The sequence below is a fragment of the Protopterus annectens genome, chromosome 10.part0 (assembly GCF_019279795.1).
Source record: "Protopterus annectens isolate FY-2018-M chromosome 10.part0, PAN1.0, whole genome shotgun sequence".
In the NCBI taxonomy this organism is placed as follows: Eukaryota; Metazoa; Chordata; order Ceratodontiformes; family Protopteridae; genus Protopterus; species Protopterus annectens.
In genome coordinates, this window is record NC_056744.1 from 895720089 (window position 1) to 895729585 (window position 9497).

Sequence of the window (9497 nt, forward strand, 5' to 3'; positions counted from 1 at the left end):
GCCTCATGATATAATCCCATAAATCAAAAACATATTTTCTCCTTTCATAACTAGGAAAATAATAAGAAAAGATGTGCTCTAACTGTTTAATAAACTTTTGGAATTGTTGAACAAGATATGAAGCTCAAATATTCTGAAAACAAGAACTGCAGTGAAGACAATCAGAATAATGTATTTGGACAAAGATAACATCTATATCAGTTGACTCCCAATTGACTGCATAAAGACATTTAAGCACCACAATATGAATTAACATTAAAAATATCTTGAAAAACTACTGCATTTTTCAGCCCTGCACTCAAAAAATGTATATCATCTCTGTTACAGTCATACCCTAACCTCTCTTTTAAATCTACTATCAAAATTTAAATTCAGACTGATCTCCAAAATAAAAACAGAATGGACAAACACCAGGCACCAGGCTTTAAAAACAAAATAAAAGCAAGACAAATCCAAAATCCACTGTGTCATTCCTTCAAGCCAGCACCATTACACACAGAGTGAGTGCTTTCATCTGTTCACATTCAGATTTCTTCAGGTTCCGACTACTAGATAAAACTCAGCTCATAAAATAGTAAAATAAATCATGAAATCATCTAAAATACATCTAATCAAGTTCTTTCTTTAAAATCAGTTCTTTCACTTGATCTTAATCCACAGGACATATCCAATCATGTCACGTCTATAAAATCATTACTTGTACTTTGTCTTAAAACCTCAGTTTATTTAAAACACATTTAAAATTAATATGGTCATTCAAGCCTCCAGAATTTGTGGCATTTAATCTTATTTGCCACTCATATTCCTGGTGTCTAACAAGTTCTTAGTATCCCCACCCCTAATACCAGGTTCTATATAATGCATAAAATAATCTTTTTACAATTTGTGCATTTTAAAGGATGTCTATACAAAGTATTTGTGTCATTCTTCTTTGTTATTGTATGGCAGTTTTCATATATTCTTCAACTCAGTTTCCTAATAGTCCTGCCCACATAAAATCACTGGCATGATAAACACTCAGCAGCATAAATAACACTAAAAGTACTACAGCTGCAATATTTTGGTGCAGCATAACGTATTCCCATATTCAAACAGAAAAAGGACTGTTTGCTACAAATCTCCATTGACTACACATATTATGTGAATATTTTATTTATTTATTTTTATTTTACATTTGTTGACCGGGCTAGTCCAGCTGGATATATGTCCATTTTCAGCAGAGGCCCGGGGAGAAAAGCTCCTTGAAAACACAGTAAAAAGAATTATATAAAAACAATATTTCACAGGTACAAGTACAATACAAGATTAAGCTGTTTTATACATGATAGATTTTACAGATGTGGGTAGATTGATATAGAAGGAAATATGTTCACTCCAAAACACATTTGATTGCAGAATCATATGACATGTAACTTTTATTAACATGGTAGGTAGTCCTAATGACATTTTAGGGATATTGATAGAGAATTAATCAAATTTAGGTCTGTTATATTTATGGTATTCAGTAGTCAATTAGTATATACAGTTAATAAGACAGATGTCTTAGTAAATAAAATAATGTGAGTAGTTAGTCTGGGTTCACACAGGGGCATAACCAATGGAATTTAAGGTAGGTTTTAAGCCTGATTTTAAATTGTGTAAGTGAAGAAAGGGAGGTCAGGTCACTGGGGAGAGAGTTCCAGGTTTTACCCACGGTATTAGAGAAAAAAAAGTCACAAGCCTTATTGTAGATTTTGCCTATTTGTACTAATATTTTATTAGATGGGCATAGGGTCTTAAGGTTGTTGTAGGGGGTGATAAGGTTGGTAAGAATTGGAGTGTTAGTAGGCTGATACAGGATTTTGTAGGCAACTGTTAATTGTTTAAATAGAAGTAAATTTGGCAACTCTAGCCATCCTAGTTGTTCATAATTAGTACAGTGATAGGTTCTGAATATAGAGCGTGTTGCAAATCTAGCAATATTGTTGTAGGAGACAGCCAGTTTGTTCAAGTTGTTTTTTGAGAGGTTAGTATATATAGGGGAGGCGTAGAGGAGGGTGGAGATTAAGTGGGTCTGGACAATAGTAGACCTTGCTAGTGGGGTAAGAAAGGATTTGATTCTATAGAGGGAGCCTAGTTTTTTGTTGACTGTTTTTATGGTACTGTTAATGTGACTATCAAAGTTAAGGTTATTGTCAATTAGTACCCCTAGGAGTTTTGTGGTAGAGTCAGGGGATATGATGGTTCCATTGTTTGATGTAACAGTAAAATGTAGTAGTGTGGCCCTTTGGGTGGGAGAAAAAAGTAGGAGTTTGTTTTTTTTGGGGGGTTCAAGATGAGGCAATGGTGTAGTAACCATTCCTCTACTATGTTAAACACTTTTTGGGTGAGGGACTGAAGGTCTGATGGAGTCAGGGCTGAGCATATTAATGTGGAGTCATCTGCGTATTGCATTACAGTTGCTTGAGGAATTACAGTATGCAGGTCATTGATAAAAATAGAAAATAGAAGAGGTCCAAATATAGAACCTTAGGGGACACCGAGTGCAATGGGGAGATGGGGAGATAAGTTGTTCTCCCACAGAACTGCCTGTTGCCTATTGTTTAAGTAGAATTGAAACCATTGTATAGCCAGTGCATCTAGAGATAGGTTTTTGAGTATGTTTATGAGAAGTTGGTGGTTAACCATATCGAAGGCTTTAGAGAGATCAATAAAGAGGGCTGTGGATAGAGTGTTGTTATTGCGATTTTTGTTTATACAGTCAGAGAAGGATAAAAGGGCAGTAGTAGTACTGTGAAATGGCCTGAAGCCATGTTGGCAGTTAGCTAATAAGTTGTTATCTATTAGGTGTTTTAACAGTTGCTTATGAATGCATTTCTCCATGATTTTTGCCAGTGGAGATAGTATAGCAATAAGTCTGTAGTTGGATAATTCCCTAGAGTTTCCACCTTTATGCAGGGGGATAATATGCGAGATCTTCCAAATAGATGGAATGGTTCCCTCAGAGATTGTTCTGTTAATCAGAATGGAGATGGGGTAGGCTATGGCATTTGCAGCTTTTTGCAGATATTCTGCAGGAAGGAGATCAGCTGCGGTGGTGGTAGGATTGAGTTTTAGTAAAACGGTACGGATAAAGGATGTAGGAACAGGCTTGAGATGAAATGAGGGAGGTAAGGTAGTAGTAGAGGAAGTCAGAGATGAGCTGTCAGGAGTTAGTTGATTGGCAAGAGACTGAATGGTCTCAGTGAAGAATGTGTTAAAGGTATTTGCAATTTGCTTTGGATTGTCATGGTCAGTACCTCCTGGGGTGGGTGTGACAGAACGGCCTGGCTGTAAGAGTGTGTTAATCTCTGCCCAGAATTTTTGTGGTTTGTTTTGCTGGGTATGTTGTAGTTGAATATAATAGTTTCTTTTGTCTGACAGAATGGCTTTTTTTATATAATTTCTTAGCTGTCTGAATTTTAAGTGATCCTCTGGATTTTTAGTAGTAAGCCACTTGGCCCTGACTTTATTTCTGAGGAGCATTTTTTGTTTGGTCCCTTTTGAGAGCCAGGGGTCAGGTTTATTCCTAGTTCTAATGGTCCTTTTTGGAGCATGGAGATCTAGAATACTTAAGAATTTGGTATTAAAGTAGATTACTGCTTCCTCTAGAGGTAAGTTTTTAGGGGTGACCAGTTGCATGCTTTAAGTTCAGTTTGGAAGATGTCAGGGTTAAAATTTTTGTTACTCCTTATTATTCTATAGGTAATTGGGCTAGGGATGTCAGTCTTAAATCTGATTATGAAGGTGAGTGCATGGTCGCTTATATCCTCAGGGAGAGTCCCTACTTTGTAACTTTGGTGATGTCTATTTATCAGAATCTAATCTAGGGTGCTTTCATTGTTATTGCGTTTATTGGTCCTTGTTGGGGAGCTAATAGTTTGAGTGAACTCATGTAGGTTAAGATGAGTAGAGGGCTGGTCAGAAGTACAGCTTTTCCAGTTGATATTAAAGTCACCGAGTACTACTGTTTCTTGGGGATAAATGGTGGAAAGCCAATTTAGGATATTTTCTAGGGTATTAGAGTTATTCCCTGGGGGAAGGTAGGCAGCAATAATATAGATGGATTTACAGTTATTGAGTTGAATTTTGGAGATAAGTATTTCTTCATTACTAGTTAGAGGGGGTTTAGAGTCAATAGAGGTCACCTGTAATCCAGATTTGTATAGTATAGCTACTCCACCTCCCTTCTTAACATTTCGGTCTAGTCTTAAGATGCTACACCCTGGTGGTATAAACTCATTGTCTTGTATAGATGGTTTGAGCCAAGTTTCAGTGGGAAACAGGATATCAGATGAATGCACATCCATGAGAGCATGTAGTTGGGCAACCTTGTTATTTATGCTCCTGATGTTAAGATTTGCTATCAATAGTGAGCTGGGAGGTCTGATAAGGAATGTACTTATTGAGGTTATGTTATGGGTCTCTCTGGACTGGATAGAATTTGGACCTGGATTGGGATGTATATCTCCATCTATTAACAATTGGAGTTGCAGAGGTATACATGTTAGGAATAGAGATTTCTTAGCTTTTGGTCTCTAGTATTTGATGTGAGTCAGTCTGTGATATTTTGCTGGTAGGTAGGTTACCATGCTGGGTGTGTTTGAATGGCTTTGAGTGTGAACTAATGGTGTTGAGGAGGTTTGCTTTGTTGGGTAATGAAGGTTTATGTGGTGGAGATGTTCATAAAATGTAAGTAGATAAGATATAGTAAGAATAGGTATGAGGGAAGATAGAAGTAGGATTTTCAGGTGTGAAGAGGTTGATATATATGACATTATGGCAGAGTTGTTTATAGTGTAAAAATAAGGATAAGTGTGGTGGTTGACTAGGTAAGACTTGGATGTGTTGGTTCTGGCGCTTTAAGGAGTGGGATGTTATGATTGGTGGTTATTGTAGGGGGTGTTATATTTTCCATTTTATTCTTAAATAGCACATATTATGTGAATATGATTCTTTTATTCTTAAATCATTTCCTTCTGTTTCCTGTTTCTGTCTTTCAAGAATATTATTAATGCTGTAACATTTTTTATTTTTTAATAACGGATGCTGTACCCACCACTTTATCCACTGCAGGATCTCCAGTCAAGATCCACCAGTTATGTATCACTATATCACAAATTGCTGGAATGTCAAGCATATAAATTAGTACTAAACCTAAACTATACTTGTTTGCATCAATACATATCACAGAGAAAATTATATGTTGATAACAAAGAAGCACACTAAATTTGCATATACCGTGCTAATAATCTCCCACCTCACATAATACCCATTTTCTAAAACATCCCTAATCTAAATCTTCCACTTTATCAGTCCATCTGATTCTAGACACAATAAAAGACTATCCTGGGTTTCCTCTTATTTTCAGATTATTGCATAGTAGTAAGTGTTTCTCATTTTCAAATTTTTACACTGCAGTCACTGCCTAACCTTAGCACAAACTCTCTAGATTACCAACTGAAACTATCAGAAATATAACTGAAATAACTGTGAGATGAGCCCTCTCCCCAGCTTTAATAAAACAAAAAGTGAGTATATTTCCTTAATAACCACATTCAGTTCAACACAGTTCTTCCTCCTATAAAATTATTTTATTTTCTTTCTGCTAAATAGAGTCCTCTGAAACACAATTTGTTCAGCTATACAGCCCTTGCACTGCCTGGCTCTGTGGCACAGATGGCTGGGGTATTTAATTTGACTCAGGTGACCAGGGTTGAGTTAACAGTCCCAGCACTGGAGGTGTCACTCTCACGGTGGGCACCAACTGGCACCTCTCTAGTGGAGACCAGAGAAATCACTTCTTGTGCTTGAGGAGAGGAGATGGGGCAGTTTGCAGGGATGACCAGCACTGACATCCCATTACACATTCCCCTTCATCTCCACAAGCCTCGTGTCCATAGATTAATTTAGGGCTAAACAGAAAAAATCTCAAACTATCTCTAATGGCTGTCTAAATGATAACACCTTCTAGCCAAACCTCACCCCCATGATGGGGAATGAATGGGCCAAATGGCATGAAGGGGTGATGGTAAACATGTAGTTTTTTATTCTGTTTATACTCCATCTTCATACAGTGTATCATTATAGAAGCCAGATGTGTGGGAAACCTAATTTCTTTTTCCGTTTTACTGTTAGGTGTATTTGCAAATGTTTTATCTTATTTTTAATCCTGTATATTTCACATGCAATTTGTAAGCCTGCTTGCCATGTACACCTCATTCGCTAGATGACTTGTTTAGCAAGAGCCCTCTTTTCTGCTTCTCTTTCAGTTTAAAATAAAACTTCTGTAGGATCTTAGGTATTCTGTTTCCCTAGTAATCAATTTCACATGTAAGCAACAGTTCAAAACTACCAAAAGAAACAACTCAAATATTCTTCAGTTTTGCATAGAGTACCTCAGCTAACTTCTGCCTGCATCAGGATGTTTTCTGGTCAGCTTTCTTACCTGTTCTGTATTACCTGAAAGCTGCTCTGTATATGCAGTCTCCTCTTAGGCATATTACTTTGTCAGACTATATTTCTCCATTTTATTGCCATCCCTATCGATTTTGCCTCAATTGTCTGGTCCAAGCCTTATCTTTTTAGATTATTAGAAGTTTACCTTAAGTGTTTATAATGTTAATATATTTGGTAATAAACTATCAATATCCAGATTGCCCATTCTGTTGCTTTACCCCATTAATGAAATTAAAATTTTCTTACTTCCTTTAACTTGTATGCAGCTACTAATTGGGAGGGTGGCCTAATGGTTAAGGTGTTTGCCTTACAAACACAAGGTGCAGGGTTTGAATCTCACAAGGGATAATTGGCTAAGCTTACAGTGGCCTGCAAGGGCAGTTAGCTTAGTACTAATCTATGAATCTATGAAATCAAGAATCTCGAAGAGAGTTTGGATCAGTCCTTTTAAGTTCTTTGTTTGTTTAGTAACTAGATTGCTTTTAATACAACTAGAAAAGAAAAATGTAATATTTTAAATTGCAATTTTGACCAAACTTAGTCCACTTCCCCTCCTATAATACTACTGCAGCAACCTTTTCTCATGCCTCTCTCTGCTTCTGCTTCTAATAAAGTCTACTAATAGTCAGTAGTTCTTATAGCTTCCACAGTTGTCTTGGAAATTGGCTCTTGCCCTGGGCCTATTTCCTGTTTATATATTTATTACTTTCTGTTTTACAAACTTATCTATATTTTCTGCGTTCTGCTTACTATTGCATGAAACTTCATACTACATTATGTTTTCAATTTATTGACCATTTTCTAGCACATTGTTTCAATATACATCGTATACATATTGTAATTTTTGTTATAACTCTATCATGTTGTACTTTTCGGAGCTTTTCACCGGGTCTATATTAAAAGCACGAACGTTTACTTACCCGAATACCTAAATGCCGACACATATTCCGCAAACCGCAAATACACCAAATGCCCTAAACCGCGAAATTCAAAAACCGAAATGTCATAGTTGTCCCATCCCACCACTCGCTACATACTACCTACACAAACAAACTAAATAAACCACATACATACACTAACCAAAACCCTACTTCTAACCCTAAACTAAACCCTACTTATAACCATACACTAAATCTTGCATATAACACCATGTATGCTCTTAACTTAACCCGCACCCTAACTCTAAGGTCCGTAACTATTGCACACAAATTAAAAAGCTATACCCAAACAAACTAAATAATCCACACACATACACTTAATAAAACACTACTTCTAACCCTACACTAAATCTAACATACATTACCATCTATGCACTTACCTTAATCCGCACCCTAACCCTAAGGTCCGTAACTGTCGCACACTTACCTTACGGAGCTATACTGCAGAAGGGCCAACCATGACAATTCGATGTTTCTGACTTCGCTCTTCAGGACGATCGATGTTTTCACGGTTCGATGAAGATGTGTCGGTGTTTAGGTATTCGGGTAAGTAAACGTTCATTATTTTAATAGAGACCCCTTTTCTCCTAGGGCCTCTGCTGAAAAAGGGCTGCTGCCCAGTTTGAGTAACCCGGTCAAAAAATGTCAAATAAAATAAAATAATTACATGGAGTATTGCTGATACATCTATGCACCTGAACAGTGCCTTTACACTGAAATAGTTGGGATAAGTTTGTAGATACAGAAACTGAAAGCTGGATTATTAGTATGCACATTTTAAATTAGAACTACATTGGGAATTGCTAATGAATCTACACATATGCACAGTTTCAAGGTGTCAGAAATGTGCTTAGTGCCACCACACAAGAGCTACATCAGTTATGCCAAATTGTGGGACACAGCTCAAAGGTAATTATCAAATGAGAAGTATGCATTTAGTGCTTTGCCTATTAACTAATTAAGAAATCCATATGTATACATGACAGTGCTGGTGAATAGACAAGTGTATTGTGAGTATGCTTCCAGAATTCTTGAACAGAGGTAGCATGCATGCTGCATGCACATGAGTATTTGCATCCAAACATGCAAACTTGCAACACTATGAGAACTGTTGCATGGGTTCTATCTTTCAGCTAGTCTTTTAGTCATCTTAGCACAAATGGGTCAATTTTTAATTGATGTTAGGGTGAGAAATGCTGTTGAAGACCTTAGTTAGGTCAAGGTATGCCCTATATACTGCATGACTGCCACCTACAGCTTCCAGAACCTTTTCAAAAAAGCTTATGAGATTCAGTAGACAAGGTTTATCCTGCTATCCAAACTGTTAGGAGGGGGGGATTAAGTCTAACAATTTTTTTTTTAATATTGCAGTTTATAAGGTCAGCTATAAAATGTTCTATGGTTGTACAAATTAGATTTGTAAGACTGATAGGTCTTCAGTTACCTGGGCGAGTTTGGAGCCACTATGGAGAGGTCACCATTAGAGAGAGCCACTTATCAATGTTGAAACAAATAGCTAAACTTAAGTTAAACATTTTTGAGGAGTAGGTCTACAAGGGCATGTTTACCACTATTAATTAAGCATCTAAGTATACTGTCTGGTCACATGGAGAAAGTATTTTTGGTCTTGGTCAGCACTTCAATGATTCAAGTATTTCAGGGCTTTGGAGACAAGTCTCAGGGTTGAAGTTGGCACTGAATATGTTTGCAGGGATTCTGGCAATGTCTATTTGATCAAAATAGTAGAGGTCATTTTAAGTAAGTCCAGATCAATACAGATTATTATTTCTTATTCTTCTGACATAGCTAAAGAAGGGTTTATAATTATCCTTGGCTTCAGAGGCCAGCCTTAGTTCATGGGCTACTTTAGTGAACCTGATAATGTTTCTCATTTTGTTTTTCTTTTTTAATGCTTTTGATACTTTCCTTAAGAAGAGGAGTTTTGGATCCACTATATAATTTAAGGCATTTCTATGATGGCTGTGCCTTGGCCCAGCAATCAAGGAGCCTCACTCCTCACCACTAACACCAGAGAGGGCGAGTACAATTTCCCTTACGGGCACACAGAGATCACAGTCAATC